Source organism: Sceloporus undulatus, chromosome 2 (assembly GCF_019175285.1).
Source record: "Sceloporus undulatus isolate JIND9_A2432 ecotype Alabama chromosome 2, SceUnd_v1.1, whole genome shotgun sequence".
Lineage (NCBI taxonomy): Eukaryota > Metazoa > Chordata > Lepidosauria > Squamata > Phrynosomatidae > Sceloporus > Sceloporus undulatus.
In genome coordinates this window covers 68,109,196-68,131,531 of record NC_056523.1, presented here as the reverse complement: position 1 = coordinate 68,131,531, position 22,336 = coordinate 68,109,196, and positions in this window count along the sequence as shown.

Sequence of the window (22,336 nt, the reverse complement as noted above, 5' to 3'; positions counted from 1 at the left end):
TGAATTAAGGTCAGGGGTGGGAGCAGCACTTCCGACACTAAACTGTGACATCTAGCAGCCCTATGCAGCATAGGCAATGTTGAGGAATTCTGTCAATTACATCCAATAATATCTGAAGGGCCACAAAATTCCCACCATCATTTAGGCCTTAGTCTGCTACAGAGGAAAGCAAAACTATAACACTTCTGAACAATTCCTGCCAAGAAAACCCATGATAGGGTGACCGTAGGCTCACCATAAGTCTGAAACAACTTGAGAGCATAGAGCAATAACTGCATCAGTCAGAACAAACACTCTTCCTTGTTTTTCCACCACTTCTATAATTTTTCTTACTGTGCAAACTCTGTTAAGGATAACAAGCAAATTACTTCTGATTGCTAGCATGAAGAGCCCTCCACCTGGAAATGTCTTAAACGTTGCTTTTAAAAACACACTGTTTTCCCAGTTAACACCAGTTCACCACAATGACTGATCTTTAAATTAATGCTATGCACATTATGATCATCATCATTTATTTATTTATATAGTGCCATCACTGTACATGGTTCTTTACAAGTAAAAGAGCAATAAAATAGTTTTCTGACCTCAGGCTTACAATCTTATCTTACAATCATTTTAGCTTACTTTAAAAAGAAACACCATAAAAGCAATTGTTCAATAGTACTTTTTTTTAAAAAAAAGATCACTTTGAGGCAACATAAACAACTGGCTTTTCCATCAGTGAGATGTACACTTACACAAAAGCACTAGAGCCTGTCCCCCAAGTCCAAAGAGTCAATTGCAATTCTGCATATAGTTTATACTGGAAGAAAGAAATGGGGAACGTTGCTTTTTGGGGCTATAATTCTCAGATGACGGGCAGGAATTTTCAGAAGTTGTTGTATCAAAGAGCAACTTTTCTAATATGTGTATTACTAGGAACTGCTAGATTAATGGCAGAACTGAGGATGAGTCCAGAAGACAGATATGGGAAGAGTGGCAATAACAGCTGTTGGTTTCCATGCCACTGGACAGTCAGGGGTTTTGAACCCAAACTTTAAAGGAGCTGTCCAAGGTGTTTAAACTCAGTTCCAAATAGGGTTAGCACCTTGGATTGTTCTTTTAAAGTTTGGACTAAAAGCTAGAGCAGATTGACTGACACAGAAACCACCAGCTACCACCTACTAGGAGTGGTAGCCAGTGATTCTAGGATTGAGCCCTGTGCTTGTAGCTGGTATGAAGACAAAACACAGGACCAATCTACTTCATGGCATATTCATCTAAGATGGAACAAGGCCAGACAAAACCCCAGCAACGGAACAGAGTGGTAGGAGGGATCTCATAGGCCTCCTGAGAGCAAACAGACCCTCAAAGGATGTTTTCTGTGTGCATACTGGCAGAAAGGAGCACTACTGCATCAACCAGCTATGGAAGAGTGAAAAGTTGCATTCTTCAAAGATTTTCAGTTACAGTTCTCAGATGGACAAGGTTCTGGAAAACCCAACATGCCACAATAGAGAGTACATGCCAGTCAACTAGTGTCTCACCTGACAAACAAATCAAAGTCTAAGTGAAATTAAATCATGTAAATATACTTGGGACTGTAATGCTATGAGGGCAAATGTCTCCTGGCATTACCGTTGTGAAGTTTTCTTTTCTTGGGCTGCCTGCCACAGCCTGTTGCCAACATTTCTGCTGCGAAAGTCAGAAGTCTCCCCTCCCTGCTTGCATTGATGAAATCTTGCCATCAAGCCTGTCAGCTGTGGCCATTGTGGTGGGATTTGTAGAAGGAAATCCCAGGACATTGCAAAGAGAGCTGATGCAACACAGCACTCTGAATATTCACTCTTGACAGCATTCACAATAAGGACTTACTTCTTAGGGAAGCAGCTGCTGCCAACTACACTGTCACCTGTTGGCTGCCAGAACTTGGAAATATTGCCTTTTAGGACAACAATGCTCAGAAGCCAATGCTCAGCATGGCTGGAAGATTCTTAGAGTTATAGTCTAAAAAGTAACATTTCCAAGTTCTGCTGACTGTGTGAATTAGAGCTGTACAGAATGGGTACAGAGTAGTCCTCCTCCTCCTCCTCTTCCACATAGTTGAACTTGTCCAGAAGTGAGTGTTAGAGCAAGCAAGCTCTCTTAGGCCAGAATCCTGTATGGCATAGAGTAGTGTAGTAGCTGAATATGTGGAAGTATGCTACAACTAAATGTTTTAAATCCTTAAACTTATTTATGAGCCACTGCAGCCCATTCCTCAACATTCAGTGACTGGAAGAGAGTGGGACTGGAGAATTGGACTATGTCCCCATCACTGATTGAGGGCTGCTGAAGTCCTCCGGAGGCCTCAGTGACTGATACAATCCTTTCACATCTCCAAATGCATTTGGAGGAAGTAGACTTTAGTCTAGGAAAGCTCATGATGCCAACTTCTTTCTTTCAGTTAGGAGTTTATCACACGGGGGGGGGGGGGGGAGGGGGGGGGGGAATCGGCAGTTTAAACTGTGATTATCCCGGGAAAGTCACACGATCACAGGAAGATTTTCACACACATCACAATTAAAGAGGATTATCCCGGGAATAACCAGGTAATAACCAGCAACAAATCATTCACAGGATTTCCCCATGAATGATTTGTTGCTGGTCATTACCTGGTTATTGCCAGGATAAGTCTTCTTTAATCACAATTCATGTGAAAATCTTCACCGCAATTGCACGACTTTCACAGGATAATCATAGAATCATAGAATCATAGAGTTGGAAGAGACCGCAAGGGCCATCCAGTCCAATCCCCTGCCATGCAGGAAATCCCAATCAAAGCATCCCCAGCAGATGGCCATAATGACAGTTTAAACCCGATTTTCCCTGCTTTTCCCTGTGTGATAAAGTTCTTAGTCTCAAATGCGCTACAAGATCTCTCTACATAATGATTCTACAGACTAACATGGTTATATCTTTGAATTCATTTCACATCTGATTAGGGAGGTTGGTTGTTGTAGCCATACAACTGCTCCAGTTGCCACCAAATTTTGCCAGCAGCAGCAGTGATGGAGAAAGGTGTGGCAATCAAAGGGCTGCAACGGGAAATGATCAAGCATGCCAGCACTATAAGGTTACCCACTCAACTTTAATTGCTTATCCAATTGGTATTTTCTGTATTTGGGCTGATTTTTTAAATCCTGTGCAATCTTCAGACATTTTGTTCTGATACATAAAATCATTAAATATTTTCTTCCAATTCAAATGCAGCATCTAATTATTAATTCATAGACACATCAGAATACAAAAGACGAATGAAACATAAACATGGAAGGAAATGGAGTATAACAAGCGTGCCTGGGAATAGATTGTAAGACCCGTTAATGAGTGAACATATTGTAGTATACAATAAATGTAAAATAAGAAACAAACTCATTCTGTTCTGTTTGTGCTTAATTGCTACTTCAACACATCTGCTACTGTAATGAGAAACAATTCAATTGAGTAACTATGGTTAATGAAGATGAAGCAATTTGATAAATAGAATAGAAATAGAATAGAAACTTTGTCTTTATGCCATAAATGTTATGGCAAACAGTAAAGTGTTAACACCGGCATCATTTTGCAACTTCCATGGCAAAGGCCATAATGATAACTTTTCCTCTGTGACTTATTAGAGTGTTAATTCAATTCTTTCTGCCCCTTAAAAAAACACCTATAAATTCATTATGGCTATCATCCCCAAGTGTGCAGCACAGCTTGTTGCCTAGTAAAAAGGTCTATCCGAATTCTGGATGCCAGTTAGAAGGAGCAATCATCATTTGATATGTTGGCTAATTTTCTTCTTTCTGTAAAATTTTATATGCACCAGGAAGACGCAAACCAATGTGTTCGTTGTATGGTTTCAGATTTGATACACCTGTGATAAAACAGCTCTTTTTGAATTAGAGCACTTGGTCCACAGTAGATGCAGCTCCTGGATTTTTAAATGATGGCAGTTATAACTGAAAGGTTATTCTTTCTCTTTTACTTTGCTTTAGCGAGTACATGGAAAGTGGCCATAAAACTAGAACCATACCCAAAATGAATCCAGTCTAAAATTGATTAAAATAAGAGACAAAATGGTGGGAAGTCATAGATATTCATAAAAATAGTGAAAATACAGGTCACTTAGAATTAAAAAGGATAGCCTTCTGACTTAGAATATGTTGGAAAACAAAAACTCATAACTGACATTTGGCAGGTGGAAACCCTTTCCAGCCTTTTGTTCACTGCTGTTTATGCTGTTTATTCTCACTCTAGGGCCCTTTCACACTGTACAACTATAGCAATATGATTCCACTTAACTGCCATGGCAACAGGCTATGGAATCCTAAGGTTTGTCTCTTGATGAGGCCCTAGAACTAGACACTGAGAATTGCCGTTGTTGTTGTGCGCCTTGAAGTTGTTTTCTGCTTATGGCAACCCTAAGGCTTTTCTTGACAAGATTTGTCGAGCGGGGTTTTGCTTTTGCCTCCTTCTGAGGCAGAGACTATAACTTTCCCAAGGTCACTCACTGGGATTTCATGATTAAGCAGGGATTCAAACCCTGGTCTCCCGAGTCATAACTCAATGCTCAAACCATTGTGCCACCTGGTTCTTCGGTACTTCTACCAGTTACAAAATCTCTCTTAACTCTTTTCACACCTCACTCTAGCATTCAGTTTTCTTTGTAAAGTATTAAAAATAATGAAATATAGCAGCTAGGATAAAAAAGTTTACATCTGTTGGATTCTGCTGCTTCTGCTAGAAGCCTTTCAGTCCTGAAGCCCTCTGGTGCCCCATAAAAACCTGCTTCAGAGACGTGGAAAATCCATTTGAGAAGGGAAGAAAGTCTCAGGTATTAGACCTTGGCCACTCTCTCTGTATTAAAATTATGTTTTAAAAATACAATTACTAAAGGATAGCTTTAAAACTAGTGCAATAAGGATACTTGTAACTTCAATCAACTTTTTATGTCTCTGAAATGATAGTCCATATATTATGTGTTAGGAATCATTTTTATAAACTACAAATATAAAAATATAAAATATTAAAGTCATCCAAATTGGTGGCTACCACTGCATCTTGTGGTAGCAAATTCTGTGCTATTTAGAAAGAAAATTCTTCATTTTATCTGTCTGAATACCATACCATTCTGCTTAGTTGGATGAACCCAGATTCTAGTACTATGAGGGAGGGAGTCTCCCCATCTATTTCCTCTATTTTATGCACTTTTCACACTTATTCTCCTTCTTCTAAGATGAACGGGGGAAAGTATGATAGATTTATGGACAAATGTTCAGCCTACGAGGTAGATTACATCTGGTATAAAGATCTCTGTTAGGAGGGGGAAAAAATAGAAACATGGTTCATTGAGTTTAGTTATGTCTCCACTTACTGCAACATCATGGACCTCTAAAAATAGATGGTAAAAGGGGTCTATCTTAGATGACAGAAATGTTACACTATGTGCAAATCACGACTTTTGCCCATAGGAGTAAAGCTCTTTTTTTCCTGGTCACTGCCAAAGAAAGAAAACAACAACATAGATATCAGTTTTTGGTATTCTCTTGTTGAAGGTAAATGCTTCTGAGCTTTATGGTAACCATGATGTCAAAGGAGAATCAGACAATTAATCTTCAAATGTTTATTTTAAAATAGACCAAATATTTCAATATGTATTTTGGAATATAAGAGTTTATAAAACTTTACAGTGTTTCTTTCAAAGTTTTTTTTTAATCTTCTTTCTTTCTTGTGTTTATATTTCAGTTTTTGTTTGCAAATGGTGTTGTGGGTCAGTACAGTATTAATGAATAATATGTTCAGAAGGTATATCTCTTGCCATGAACAGCAATTTGCAATAAGTCTGTGTCACCATCTTATAGACTAGTGTGCCGCTTTTGGACTTCAGGTGTGAAATTAAGCTTTTAGGGCTTTTTTTCTTTTTGGTTTACATTCCTAAATTTTTATTCCCAGACTTCTATATTGTCCCAACAATTCTCATAGCCATTTCTGAGATGATGGTGACACAGACCTAACTGCAAATTGCTGTTCATGGAAAGAGATATACCTTTTAAACACATTATTCTATAGTTTAATAAAATGAAAATATTATTGGTGGAAGCAAGGGAAAGAATACATCTATTTTTACAGACTGAGTCAATTGCTAGTTGATTACTTGTTTGCTCCCTTCCTCAGCGCATACCTGATCATTTCATTAGTACTGTACTGATCCACTACACCATTTGCAATCAAAAACTGAAATATAAACATAAGAAAGAAAGAAGATGAATAAAGACACCAAATAAAAGGAGATGAGCAAAGGAAGAATACTGGCATTACACCAGGAATGGGGAAATGGTGCCAAAATGGCTTCCCTGCCCAATGTGTGCTCATCATGTGAGAGGAAAACACACAATGGAAAATGCACAAATGACCTTAAAACAACAGTGCACAAATCACTAACCATACCAGTGACAACAACACACATGACATCGACACAGAAGAAGCAACTGGAGCTGGAGACATATCTGTCAACAAAGCCTGAAAAAGTTACTCCTGGGTCTACAAATCCCAGAAATACAAGCAGATTCATTTGTAAACTGCATATGTAAAAGGAAGTGGCTAAAACACATCAGAAGCCTTTACTGTTAGGAAAAATAAAGCAATTGCTTCACATACCGGCTTTTGTGCATCACGAAACACTAGCAAATGGCTAGCTATCATCATCATCATCAACTGACAAATAAAATCTTTTGTGGGGATTTGTATTCCAGTGGCCCAAATGGCTTGTCTAGCCTTGTCTAATATGCCTCTGGATTTGGGGAAGGGAAGCTACTGTTTGGTGCTTTGCCTCAGGCAGCAAAATGCAATCCCTCCAAAAGAGGTAGCCAGGGAAGGTGAGTGGGAGTGGGAAAGTCTACCCTATATCTCTTCATGAAAATACATGCATGCTTGGGATTCATTAGTTTTAACTATAAGGTAAGGGTGGGAATGGGGAATATCCTCCAGATATTGTGGGACTGCAGTTCCCATTACATTTCTCTATGGGACATGCTAACTAGGGTTGATAGCTTATCATACTGCACTGTGTATCAAACAGTTAGTGATAAAGGACATAAATTCAATGCATGAATTTGCATGGGACCTAAAAGTTGTAGAACATTTAGCAAAAAGTACAGGTGTCTCCTCAAGATATAGGCATATCTTGTTTATTTATCATGGCTGTAGTAAATATATACTGTAATTTAAAATTAGAAGTTACTATCTGTAATATTTGTGTAATTATTTGGAACTTTACTATGGGCTAGAGCAGACAGGCAGGAAAAAGCAGCTTGATCCTGGGTTTTCTCCAAGTGGGTCGAAACCCTGCTGTCTATACGGCCTGATCCCAAGATGGGCCAAACACCCACAGTCTGTCCACACCACATGGCATCAAGATGCACTATGCAGGGTTTTTTTTTTTTGTCAACTCCCCACCATACATCTGCACCATTGCACAAACACACCACCTGCAACCCCCAATTACCTACCTTCCCACCCAGATGCCATTCCCATATGACTGGCCACACAGCTGCATGTGTGATGCACCACCTGTATAATGCATTGGGGCATCGGTGTACTGAATGATAAATTGGTAAAGCACAATCATGGGGGGAAAACATACATGCTCCCTTTACACCCCCCCCCCTTCATCCCGTGCCTCCGTGTTAGACTGTATGGTTTATGTGTGTTATAATTACATCCATTGCATTATTGGCGATCACATTTTTGCTTTGCTGGAGTCCCGTACTGGTGCTGAGCTGTTTATATGCCAGTGTGATGATGTGCATTTTCTGCCTTGAGTCACAGTATCCCAGCTTCAGTTTATGGTGACCTTATGAATCAATGACTTTAATTAGGCCCAATCATCAGCAACCCAGCTAAATTCTCGCAAAGTCAGGTTTGTGGATTCTTGAAATGTAGTCTTCCTCTTTTCCTATTGCTTACCACTCTATTGAGCATTATTGTCTTTTCCAATTAGTCATGTTGCATTATGATATACCCAAAGTATGATAGTTTAGTCATTTTGGCTTTTTGAGAGAGGTTCAGGCTTGATTTGCACTTGGATCCATTTCAGTTTATAGCAAATCTATACGTACGAAATCTTCAAGATATCCTGTTATTAACAGCTCTGCTGCGGTTTTGCAAACACAGGGCTATAGCTTGCTTAAATGAATCAATCCATCTGTGATGTGTACTCCCATTTTTCATACTGCCTTCATCAATTTTCAGCAACCATGTCTTCTCATGCTATGTCCAAAGTACAATATCCACAGTTTAGTCATTCTGGCTTCTAGTAAGAGGCCAGGCTTGATTTGGTCTTGAATTTATTAATTTGTCTTTTTGGTGGCCCATGGTATCCACAAAACTTTCCTGTAGCACCATATTTCAAATGAGTTGATCTTCTCCTTTCAACTTTCTTCAGCATTCATCTTTGGCATCCATACACAGAAATTTGAAATACTAAGTCACAGACAATTTTAATTTTGGTTTTTAATGATAAATCTTTACCTTTGAGGATCTTATCTAGTTGCTTTATAATTGACTTTCCAAGTCATAGCCTACTTTTGATTTTTTTGACCAAAATCTGTTTGATTAATGATTCCATTTTGATTTATTGGCTGAATCAATCATTTGACCATGAAAATAGGGCATTAAAGCAAAATATATGAAATTAAGACATGAGATACTAAAATCAATTCATATTTGCATATCAAATCAGTTTATTCTGAACAGCAGGGAATGGGTATGCCTACATGAGATTAATCTGTTCAGATATATAGTTGTACCAGAGCTACTCGTGGAAAATGGCCAGAATATGGCATGTGTAGAAAAAAAAATGTAAAATCTGTTTTATCTGATTTCAGCTTATTTAAACTAGCTGCTGTATTAATTTCCCCCTACACTACTGTTCTTTAGAGTTCAAATTTGCAACCAGCTCTTAGGAAATAATAATAATAATAGTAATGACAGGTATGAGCAAGTATAACACAGGTTCCTGCCCACACAAAACTTCCCAGGCTAAAGTAATGTACCACAGTGTTTGGGAATATTTCTTGTTCTGGATTTCAAATGCCAGAATTCCCCAGCCCCCAGTGTTAAAAGCTATAGTCCAAAAAGGTAAAATTTCCAAGCTCTATACACCAGATAGCATTTTAAAAATACCCTTTAAACAGAAGAGGGATACATTTTTGTGTATGGAGGGATCAGATAAGGAAGTGACAGCTATTTATTTAAACATGTCACCTAATTTGCATTTCTGTGAATTTTTCAAGAATTCATTTATGATTCAACAAAATGGCATAATGAAGCACAGAAATCTTGTACTGTGCACTTCCTGCTAAGAAGTCATGCAAAAAAGCAAACTTGCATCAATACATATCCAGTTCAGCCAATTTCCTTCAAAAATACAGTGTCAAGTATTCAAAGATATAGCCGTGTTAGTCTGTAGAATCAGTATGTGGAGAGATGCAATGCACCAAATGCATCTGATGGCACAATGGTTAAATGCCAGTACTGCAGCCACTCACCCACAAACTGCAAGATTGCGAGTTCAGTACCAGCCAAGGGCTCAAGCTTGACTCAGGCTAACATCCTTCTGAGGTCGCTAAAATGGGTACCCAGATTCTTGGGGGCAATTAGCTTACAATTTGTAAACCGCTTAGGTCAGGGTAGGGAACATGTATGGAGCAAGTATGATTGAAGATTAGTGAAGTCTTGGCGTGTGCAAAGAAGTCATAGTCTGCCTCTATTAGCATATACCTTCCAACTGTCCAGTTTGGCAAGGATAGTCCTGATTAATTCTCTGCCATCCCACTTTTCAGCTGATTTTTAAGCATCCCAGTTTCTCTCTCTTCCTTCCATTTTTCCAATTTGTTCCCAATTTACTTCATTTGCTGTAAACTGAGTTCAAAGTGCATTCAGTTAACTCAGCAGCTCATGCAAAAGCCTCTCCTAACTTGTGAGGTCTTCCTCAGTGATAACGTCTGCCATCTTGACGACACTCTGATATTTATTGGCCACAGGCCTTCCAGTTTTCATCTATGAAATGTTGGAGGGTATGCTACTTCCAAAAATATAAAGATATACAACTGAACACTAAAGTTGGGATTGCCAAGCCATTGTATTCCCCATTACAATGTATGTGTGTAAGAACTGAACAGTGATGAAAGCAGATAGAAAGAAAACCAACTCATTTGAGATGTAGTGCTGAAGAAGAGTGCTGGGGATACTGTAGATGGCCAAAAAGTCAAACAAATGGGTCCTTGAATAGATCAAGCTTGAAATCTCCCTGGATGTCAAGATGAACAACATGAGGCTGTTGTACTGTTGCCCACATCATGAAAAGGCATGACTCACTAGAAAAGACAGTAATGCTAGGAAAAGTAGGAAAAGAGGACTACCACGTGACAGGTGGCTAGACTTAATCAGTGAGGTCATGGGCATGAATTTACAGGACGTGAGCAGAGAGAAAAGGGGGTCTTGGAGATGTCTCATTCATAGAGTTGCCATGAGTTAAGGCCATTAAACTGTATGATAGACACTTTCTCTGCTGTGGCATCCTAGTTATGGAATACCCTTCTCTTTGAGGCCTCATTGGCAACAATGTCACTCTGCTCCTGGCATCATCAAAATGTGGGCCAAGATTCTCAACTACTATTGTCTCCTGTATCAAATAGGATTGGAAGGGGGTAATCCTGATTTACTGGGCAGCAGCTGCAAGTGATGGGGCATGTCCCCCTGTTAAATAGTGTGCAGCAGATTGGCATTACAATCCCACTTCTGCAAGCAATGTTCAATGCGATGGTCAAAAGGAGGGACCCTATCACAATTCCTCCTTGCACTGAGAGTTGCTGGAAGGAGTGAGTGCAAATATCAATCTGCTGCATCCTGATCAACAGGAGAACAGACCTCTATCACCCACAGAGGCTCCTGTCCAATAAATCCCTGGCCTAAACTATTGGATATGTAGGGATTGTGAATATGAATCAGTTATAGATGCATAACTTGTAACTCCAACAAGATTTTCCATGATTTACCATAGTTCTAAACTGTTTTGAATTTTTTTAAACTTTGTGAAATGCTTTAACTCAGTTTTAGTCTGTTTAAAGTTTCAAATTGTTCTACATTGCTTAAATTGATTTTATGAATACACCACTCTGCCTTCCCATAGAGCAAAGCAAGATATAAAGAAAGAACTGCAATTACTTTTTCATCCATGTCAGAGGAGGTTCCTGCATATACAAATTTCAGCTTTAACTCTGGACTGTAGTAGGGGGATGAGAATTAGCTGGAAATCCATTTCTACTTTTGAAAAAAAAGAGTACTTTTTATGTTAAATGGTGCAGACCAACCCCTCTCCGATCCCCACAACCTATAAGTAAAACATAAGTCCTAGGTCCCCTTCACACTACACAGTTTAAAGTTCTATATTCTTTTTTTAAAGAACATACCTGCATCCTATTGAATCCTGGGATTTATAGTTTTGTGAGGTACTCAAGCTCTCTGGGTGAGATTTGTAAATGTCTCTCCCAGAAGTGCAAATCCCAAGATTGCATAGGATGTTGCCATTACAGTTAAAGTGGAATCACTGGAATACAATTGTGTAGAGTGAAAAACTTCCAGAAGAGCAAATTCAGTATTTTTTCACTTAAAAAAAAGGAGTACTTGGGGGAGTTTGAAGGGTGTCAGGGGCTGGAAAAACATCTTGGGGACTGGATGCAGCACCAGGGCTCCTCTTTGCTGTCTCCCATTTCAAAGTCTCTCTATGTCTTCAAGTTGCCTGTCAACTTATGGTGACCCAGGAATTTCACAGGGTTTTCTTAGGCAAGGAATACTCAGAGGTAGTTTTGCCAGTTCCTTCCTCTGAAATATAGCCTACAGCATTTAGTGTTCATTGGTGGTCCCCCATCCAAGTACTAATCTGAGCTGGCCTTGCTTGGCTTCCAAGACCAGACATACTTACCTGGCAGGCGAGATACCATAATCATATATACCCCAAGGCCAGACAGGATCTGATGCCTTTATTTAGGCCACATTCAGGTGTAAGAGAAGGTTAGTTAATGGGGAAAGGAGAAACAAAGATTATCCCAACTTACATAATTAAAATGTTAATATTCCCTCCGCCTCCCCCCCCCCCAAAAAAAGAATGGAAAAAGCTAGCAACTAAGGCATTACAATGAGCTTGGTGACAGTTGGTGGTTGCCTAAGAGGGGCTACCACAGCATTTCCTGTGATCCCTCCTCCAGGGTCTCAGAAACAGTAACTTCCTGAGCGTCTTGCAAAAGCTTTAGTGTATGTGCTGCATGACCAACATAAAACTGAAGAGAGGTCTGCAATGTTTCTTATCGTGTTTTGTATCTGGACTTTGTCTTCATCAAAGCATGTGAACGTTAATCACCCACAAGAATAAGAAGAATTGCTTCCGAGGTCCTTTGATTGCACAATCCTAAAAGCAGTCTGTTTTGGTTTTTTGTTAACACACTGTATTCTTAGAGGAGTTACAGGCAAAGCAGAACTAAATATACACCATCAAGAATGTGACATGTACAACCAGCCTTCCTTATCCATGGTTTTTTAATGCACAGATTCAAGCATCCATAGCTTGAAAATATTTTTTTAAAAGTATAAATTCCAAATAGAAACCCTTGATTTTGCCATGTTATATATGGAACACCATTTTGTTATGCCATTGTATTTAATGGGACTTGAGCATCCATGGATTTTGTTATCCAAAGGGGGTCCTGGAATTAAATCACAGCAGATAACAAGGACCCACTGTATATAGAAACACTTAAGTTATGCTTGAGACATGGTAGTAGTTTATATGTCGTATCCAATTTTGCTCAGGGTTGTCCTACAAGAAACAGGTCACACAAACTCAGGCTCAAGAATCAATGGATCTACTGTTTCCTTCTTGCTGCTGCTCCTGCTTGTCAAACATTCTGGCTTGACTGCTGGTGAAATACAGGAAACCATGCAATGCTAGAAAGGCACACAAAAAGCTTCTCAAACACCTGCGCACCAAGAAAGATGTGCCAGTCATTACACTGAGAGGGGTATTTTAATTTTCCATTCCTTTTTTCCTGTTCCCAACGCCCAGAACTGCCAAACATATTTTTTGGTATATTTTGGCAGATATATGAGTGGCATTTCTTGTTCTGCATTCCCTTACCATTTTCAGCTCCTCTGGTTAACAAAATGTCGATCACCAAGAAATGGGGGGAGGGGGGGCACTTCCACCAATAACTATAGTTTTTAGTTTACTTTAAATAATCAAATTCCTTTACATAAATCATTGATGTTTTCCTTAAAATCAGGTACCTCTCCTTTTTCCAAAGACCGCTGGTCCAATTTGAAAGAACTGAGGGCAGCTGGGTACCTGTTATATACAGTATTTACTTCTGCACAACACGTTTCAGTACTGCTATGCACGAAAGGCTACCAAACCTCAGCTCAGAAATTTCCTTTCTCCCTCTAGTGTTCAAAGGAGGATCTTGGAGTGCCCATTTATTTTTGTCCCCTCCATTTTAACAGAGCTTGAGCACAAGCTATGGTTTAAAAAATGGCTGCATGAGAATACTTCCAATTTCAAATCATATTGCCCCCCCCCCCCAGAGACCTTATCTCTAACATATGGTTTTGTACATATTCTTAAAGTGGAGCTTTTAATTCCTCATGCTCTGCAAGCCTCTTCCACCACTATTTCCCCTCACTTTAGTCCATTGTCTTAAAAGAGTAAAGTGCAATATGTGACTTATTGTTCTTGTATCTTCATAGCATCCCCCCACACACTGGGCCTTAACAGCCACCCACTTTTTACTGTTGTAAGCAGTTTTTATCTTACAGGAGGCCCTATATATACCTCTGCCAATTTTACTGCTGGGTACACACATAACATACCCCTACCCCATTATGTCGGTAATGTTTCTTGTAGCCTCTTATTTGAAAGAGCTATTGATGTACCTTGATTTATTCACCCCACTCTTGCAGTCCTCCTCATTTTCAACATCCCTCTGCAAGACTGGTTCAGTCCTCCACCTCTTTGCTCTAATTATCTACTTCTCATCTTCCTTCTTGCTATCAAGGATTTGTTTTCCTTCCCAGAGAAGGAAAATGAATCACATACACAAAGGGAAAAAACACCCCACATAGCTGATTTGCTTTTATTTAAAAACATTACTTCATTTACAGTCATAATCATGGCATATTGCATATTAAATGGCCTGGCCCCATTTGACCAAAATGCAAAGGGGTTGCAGGGAAGTGTCTTTAAAGCGCCCCAATACAGAGCCTCTTCCTTTCATCACTCCCTCTTACCCCCCAAGAATTGGGAGTTAAAGGTAAGTGGGATGTAGCTGCAGTGGTCCTGATTCGGTCACCTTAAACAGATATACACAAATGTCAACAGGATCACGGTGGATCTAAAAGGTTATTGTTTCTTTGCTCACACCAAAACTTGTTTAACCACAGGCAGTGGCTCCATGTGTACACAAAGCAGAAAATTAGGGATTCAGTACGTGTTGGAACGATAAACCTGTCTTGAGCTTGGGTACAATGTTCTTGTCCCCTCCCTCTGCTCAGCCCTCCATTCAGCTGAAAATGCATTTTCAACATGGTGGCAGCTTGGTTCAAATATACAAAAGAACAGTATAAATGTAACTTATCTCAGAATTTAATCCTTAGGTGATGCAAAATGAATTCCAGTTCTTTTGGATTAGGGGAGGAAAAAATAAAATGAGCAGGGATTCAATGGGATCCATGATAGAAATGAAGGTCCCCAGGTTGTGGACACGATCACAACATCTGCCTAGACCACAGCTGCTCCTAGGTGATCCAAACCACTCTGCAAGATGATACAGAGGCCCCACCTTACCACATGTTTACATACCCATCTGTGGCATATTTACCACAGGATCAGCAGGATTCTCCCTCCCTTGCTGCTTGGACTTCTGGTGAAAGGACTGACCAAAGTGGGTATTTAAGCACACTTGTTGTTTGTGCAATCAAGTCATTTCCGATTTATGGCAACCCTAAGGATTTGAATCCCAACTTGGCATGAAAACCCACTGGGTGACCTTGAGCTAGTCAAACTCTCTCAGCCTCAGAGAATGGCAATGTTATCCCCCACCACCAAGAAACCTGTCAAGAAAACCCCACAGTACATTTGCCTTAGGATCACTTTTAGTTGGAAACAACCTGAGGGTTGACAACAATAACAATGGCAACCCTATCATGGGTTTTCCTTGGCCAGATTTGTTCAGAGGAGGTTTGCCTCTGCCTTGCCCTGAGGCTGAGACTGTGTGACTTCCCCAAGGTCACCAATTGGGTTTCATGACAGTACATTCACACAAAAATCCAAGGCAGCTGCCCAAATGGGAGTTCTGCTCCTGAGATCTACTGGGACTTAGACATCAGAGGAGACAATAGTGAGGAGACCTGTCTCTGACACTGAACATTTTCCATATTATATATATATATACACACACACACATGGTATACATGTATGGTATGTACGTATATATATATACATACACAGAGTTTCAAAATCTGTCTATGCACTGCACCCTGATTCGTTATTGAGAAACAAAACGGGGAAGTTTGGGAGTGGTCAGAACAGCACAGCTCCGGAGGCCAAGATCTGAATCCGTTTGCTTATGGAAACCCACTGGGTGACCTTGGGCAAGTCACGCTCTCTCAGCCTCTTCCTCCTCTGGGGAAGGCCAGGCCCAACTTCCTCTGAGCAAACCTTGCCAGGAAAGCCCCAGGAGAGGCCTGCTTTCCATTAAGCTGGAAAGGACCGAAAGGCACTCAACCCCAGGCTGCATCCACATAGGAGAAATAGCCCGGTTTGGCATCACTTTAACTTTTTCTGGCTCAAGGCTATGGAATTCTGGGAGTTGGAGTTTGTTGTGGGCCGGCCCCACAACTAACTCCAACTCCCAGAATTCCATAGCAAAGACTCAGACAAAGAGTTAAAGTGGTGCCAAACCGGGTTATTTCTCCAGTGTGGATGCAGCCCCAGATCTCCTGGGGGGAAAAGTGGGGGCAGAGTCAGGCGATGGTGCTGCAGAACTGCTGGAAGTCCCTCTCCATGAAGCTCTGGCTCTGGAGGAGGTCGTCCTCGGAGGGGAAGTAGGGGAGGCTGTTCTCCTCCTCCTCCAGGGGGAGCCCTGGCTGCGGGGCAGAGGAGGCGGCGGAGGCGGGCTCTCTTCCGTCCAGGAGGGCCCCCCGGGCGTTCTCCAGCGCCCCCAAGTAGGCGTCCATGTCCAGGCAGCAGGGGTCCACCTCGCCATCGGAGCCCCCAGGGCTGCCCCCCTCCTCCTCCTCCTCCATGCCCACCGAGTCCGAGCGGAGATGCATCAGACGGTACTTCTCCCCCATCAGGAACTGGTTGGTGTTGCAGGGGGCCCGCATGCCTTCCGAGCAGCCCCTCCGACCCCCGAGGTTGGCTGGCCGCAGGGAGAGCAGCACCCGGGGGCGCCTGGGGCGGAAGCAGCACCGCGGGGGGCAGCAGGAGGGTGGGCCCGGGCGCGGAGGGCAGGGCGGCGGGCGGAAGGAGCCCGGGGGGCGGCCTCGCCTCCTCCTCGGGGGCCACCCCGCCCACCTCCGCCTCCTGCTGAGGTCCTTTGGGTAGGGGGGCCCCCAGGGACACCCCGCTGCCCCCTCTCCCCCCTGGGCCCTGCCTGCCTGGCCCCACAGGAGCAGCTCCCCCCGGCGCAGCATGGCAGGGACCCTCGCCAGACCCCCTCACATCCTCCTCCCTCGAGAACAAGAGCCAGCCCCACTCCTCCTCCTCCTCCTCGAAAGTGCTTGTTCTTTGCTAAGCTGCTTCCTCCTCGGTGGGCTCCTGGACAGCTCCCAGCCCTGGGCTTTTCAGCAACCTTCCTCCTCCTCCTCCTGGGGCGAGTTCCTTGCTTGGCGTCCTCCTCCCTCGCTCCTCCTCTCCTTGAGGGTTCCTTGCTTGTCCTCCTCCTCCTCCTCTTTCTCGGGTGGGTTTCTAGATAAGCTCCCAGCCCTGGCGTTTCAGCAGCCTTCCTCCTGCTCAGGGAGAGGGGCTCCTTGCTTGGCTCTTTCTTCCTCGGGTGGATGCCTTACTTGAGGAGACCACCACCTTCTCCCCTCCTCTTGCTGAATGGGGGCTTCCTTGCTTGGCTGCTTCCTCGTCCTCCTCCTCTTCCTGGGGAAGGGGTCCGTTGCTTGTCCCCCTCCTCTTCCTTGGGGTGGGTTCCTTCCTTGGCTACTGCTCCCTCCTCCTCCTCCTCTTCTTCCTGGGGGGAGGGTCCTTGCTTGGTTGCTTCCTTACCTCCTCCCTGCTCCTTGAGGGGGGTGGTCTTTACTTGACGACCACCTCCTCCTTGGTGGGCTTCCTGAGCCTCCTTCTCCTCTTCCTCCCCTTCTTGGCTTGGCTGCTTCAGGGGATTGGACTGGATGGCCCCTTGTGGTCTCTTCCAACTCTACGATTCTATGATTCTCCCTCTTCTTTTTTTCCTGAGGGAGGGGATCCCTTGCTTATCTTCCCCCTCTTCCTAGGGGTGGCTTCCTTGCTTGGCTACTGCTTCTTCCTCCTCCTCCTCCTCTTCTTCCTGGGGGAAGGTCTTCGCTTGGTTACTTCTTAGGGGAAGGGGTCCTTACTTGACAACGACCACCTCTACCTCCTTCTCCTGGGTGGGCTTCCTGGACAGCCTTCCTCCTTCCTTCCTCTTGAGGGAAGGGTCCTTGCTTGGCTGCTCCTTATTCCTCCTCCTGTACTCCTGGGGTGGGGGTCCTTACTTAACGACCATTTACTCCTCGTAGGCTTCCTGGACAGCCTTCCTCCTTGGATTTCTGCAGCTTTCTTCTTCTTCCTCCTCCTCCTTTGGTGGGTTCCTTACTTGAAGACCACCACCTCCTCCTCCTCCTCGGTGGGGTTCTTAAACAACTCCCAGCCCTGGAGTTTCAGCAGCCTTCCTCCTCCTCCTTGCTTGGCTTTTTCCTCCTCTTTGGGTTACTTGCTTGAGGAGACCTCCTCTTTCTTGGTGGGCTTCTTGAGCCTTGAAGTTTCAGCAGCCTTCTTCCTCTTCCTCCTCCTCCTCCTACCTTTTCACCACCCTCCTGGCTTTCTTCTTGAGCAGGGCTCTTGTGCAGCTCATCGCCTGCCCTGGAGGAGGAGGTGGAGGAGGTAGGGGCTGCTGGTGTTGGGGGCTGAGGGGCAGCTTGATCCCCTTCACCGCTGCTCGCCTCCCCTCCCGCTTCGTCTTGGCTGGAGAAAAGGCAGGGGGGTTCTGCAGGGCTGGCACTGGGCAAGGGGAAATGAGCGGGATTGAGACGTCACTGGACTAGGCTTGAGAGAGCAGCGCCTATAAGCGACTTCCTCAAGCACTCTTGGCTTCTGGAAGCTGGACGCGCTGCCTCGCCCACTTATATATATACTACTTGGAAGGATCCAATAGCAGCCACTGTGTGGGGGGGAGGTTGCAGATTTGCACACAAATCAGTTGTGTTGGCAAGGACTAATATCCTGAGTAGTGGAGTCAATTAGGAAAAGTGGGTGCCATTGTTGTTGGTTTTTGTTTGTGTGTCTGTGTGTGTTTCTTCTCATTTTCAGCCTTGAGTTGGTACACCACAATAAATACTGTATTGGTTTGGCCCAAACGGCCTGGCAAGTCGTTCATCCGTCTCGCGCTTGCTATGCACGAACCGCGTTTACGCCCGTTCCGCCGAGCGAGTGCGGGGCTTTCTAGGTCTCTTGCGTAAAAGACGTAGCTGGAGCGGGTAAAGGCGTAAACAAATAGCGAGTACGTGGGGGAAATGGCTGTACCTGGCGGCAGAGGCCAAGGGGGCGGGGCCTCCGAGGCGGTCCCTCGTCCAATAGCGGACGGGCTTCTTCTGAGGGAATGTTTTGTTTTGGTTTTTTTGCAAACCTTCATCTTAATGTCAATTCAAGCCGCCATTATAGTGTCACCCCCCCCCCCCCCCCCAGTTTAACGCCTCTTTTAGGCATGTATCTGCAGTACGGAGATAATCCAGTTTGACACCACTTTAATTGCGGTGACTCAGTACCATAGGATTCTGGGTTTTTGAACCATTTAACCTTCCCTGCCAGTGCCACAACAAACTACAGTTCCCAGAATTCCATAGCATTCAGGTTTCACAGTTAAAATGGCGTCAAACTAGATTATTTCTGCAGTGCAGATGCTGCCTTAGTTGCTTCTGGAAGAGCCCACCGAAACAGTTTGGCACAGCTTTATCACTTTTTCTGTGCTCCGCTCTGGGCCCACAACATATTCCAACTCCCAGAATTCCATAGCCTTGAGCCAGAAAAAGTGTTAAAGCTGTGCCAAACCGGGTTATTTTCCCAGTGTGTTTCCCAGTGTATGAGGTGTATCCACACTAAGAAATTAAAACAGTTTGACGTCGCTTTTAACTGCCATGACTGTGTCCAACAGGATCATGGGATTTGTAGTTTGATGACAGACCACCAGACTGAGTACTCCCCAACAAATTACAAATCCCAGAATTCTGTAGGATGGAGCCATTGGCAGCTAAAGTGCTGTCGGACAGCTTTAGAAGAGAAAACGTGGAGTGGCTGCCAGAGGTCCTCCTCTTCCTTTTCCAGGGCATGTCCATCCTACATTTCAACCTTCTGTCCAGGAGGAATGAATGTCACAGTGTCCTCCCTTTTGAGCAGGACTGTATAGTTATAGGAATTATAGATTTTGGACTTCAACTCCCAGAATCCCGGACTGTTGGCCAAGATGGCTGAGGCTTCTGGGAACTGAAGTCCAAAATCTCTTAAAGGGCACAGTTTGACGACCACTGCTAAGGAAAGGGATCAGGCTGGAAAACCAGTGTGTGTGTGCCTTCAAGGCGTTTCTGACTTATGACGACCCTAAGGCCAACAAGATTTGTTCAGAAGAGGTTTGTCCTTGCCGTCCTCTAAGGCTGAGAGAGTGTGACTTGCCCAAGGTGGGTTTCCATGGCCAAGCAAGGATTCGAACCCTGCTCTAGTTCTACACTCAAGCCAAGACGCCCCGCTGGGGGGAAGCTGTTTTGTGCTCCATCGTTTGCACTCTTTACTGGAGACGAAAGCAGGACCTACTAAAACAAATGACAGTCTTGGCCCATAGGGAAACCATACTGGCCCATAGAGAACCACTGGAGAATACATGCCTATAGGGAAGCATAGGGGAATACTTGCCCATAGGGAAACATAGAGGAATACTTGCCAATAGAGAAACCATATTTGCCCATAGAGAATCACTGGGCAAGTATTCCACAGTGATTTCCTATGGGGAAGTATTTTCCAATGATTCCCTATGGGCAAGTATGGTTTCTCTATGGGCAAGTACTGTAATTTGTTTTAATATGTCCCCTTGTGGGCCTGCCTGTGGTCAGGGTGACTAGAGGTCCTCCTTTTCCAGCAGGGCATGTCCTCCATTCCAGTCTCCTGTCCAGGAGGAATTCCATAATGTCCTCCATTTTGAGCATGACTAAGAAGCACAGATTTATATTTCTAGCTTTTATTCTGTCATCTCTTTTTTCTAGATTGTCCTCCATTTTGAGCAGGACTCAGAAGCATGAATTTACATTTCTGTATTTTTAACTTTTGTTTTACAATATCCTCCATTTTGTGGTGCCTTGTCCTCCATTGCAGTGAGGACATCTGGTGGCCCTGTGTGCATATGCCATGGCACAGGGATGTAGCCGGGGGGGGGGGGGTTGGGGGGGCCGGGCCCCCCCCTTCCATTAGAAAAATGAATGGTGTGTGCTGCTGCGCCGCCGCACTCAAGCCCCATTATAATGGTGGCACGTCTGGAACCCCCCCCCCTTCCTAAAATCCTGGCTACGTCCCTGCATGGCAGTGGTGAGAGGGGCTGAGAGAGGAGGCTTCTCCTCTTTGGCTTTGGATAATTATGACAATCCTTTGGGCAGGGCTTAGGTTTATGGCCCTCACGTGGGGCTGGCCTGGCCTCCCCCATTGCTTCTTCCAGATCCATAAACAAACTGGACTACCTCAGACTCCAGGAATCCCCTCCTCCTCTTTATTATCCCCTGCTTCACTTTGCTCTTATTCCTCCCCCTCAACGTGGCTTTTTTTATTCACAGTGACACCACAGCTATGTTTTCCATTAATATTGGTTGGATTCAAGAAATGAAAAGTTCACATTCTGATTTTTTAAAATCACGAATACAGTTGTCCCTCCGCATCTGCAGCTTTGTCTTCTGTAGAAACGTTTTTTTAAAAATGGAGGACATGCGAAAAAATTGAGGGTTTTTTTTTTAATCTTAATATAAATGCATGTTTTTTAGGCATGATCAAAATGGAGGACATTTTGGCATTATTCCTAGACAGATGGCAGAAATGGGCTTGCCCTCGGGTTCAACTGTACTTCTCAGAAGTGTGTACTTGGTCAAGGGACTGTGGTTTTTCTTCACTGCGCATGAATTTGTAAAAATCACAGCAAGTTACATTGGCCTTGCCTCAGAGGCTTGTTGATATCAATATCACCACCACCATCATCATCATCACCACTATAATTGGCCAAGAAAGGCAGACTTGTTAGCATTCAAATCGCCATAAATACACAGAAAATGCACTTGCATATATTTAATAATAAAAAATAATAATAAAAACAAAGCAGGGGTGTATATATTTAATAATAAAAATTAATGTAATAAAATAAAAAACAAGCAATAATAAAAATTAATGAAATAAAATAAAATAAGCAATAATAAAAATTAATGAAATAAAATAAAACAAGCAATAATAAAAATTAATGAAATAAAATAAAACAAGCAATAATAAAAATTAATAAAATAAAACAAGCAATAATAAAAATTAATGAAATAAAAACAAGCAATAATAAAAATTAATAAAATAAAATAAAAACAAGCAATAATAAAAATTAATAAAATAAAAAAATAAAAAGCAATAATAAAAATTAATGAAATAAAACAAAATAAGTATTTTATATTTTTAAAAATAATTTAAAAAACCCCAAAAAACCAAGGCAGACCTAATGTCCACTGACTCAGCTTTCCTCCAACTCCTCCTCCTCCTCCTCCTCTGCCCCAATTCTGCCCTTCAAGGCACCCTTCCTCCTCCTCCTCCTCCTCCTCAAGGCTATGGAATCCTGGGAACTGTAGCTCTGTGGTCTATTCAGCCTCCTTTTGTCAAGAGAGCTCTGGTGCCACAAGAAACTACAATTCCCAGAATCCTATAGCACTGAGCCATGGATGTTTAGGGGGGGGGGTCAAACTATTTCTGCAGCCTTTTGCTACCCCAAAGCCCTTCCTATTTACAAGCAAGGCAAAATCTCTTCCTTCCAAG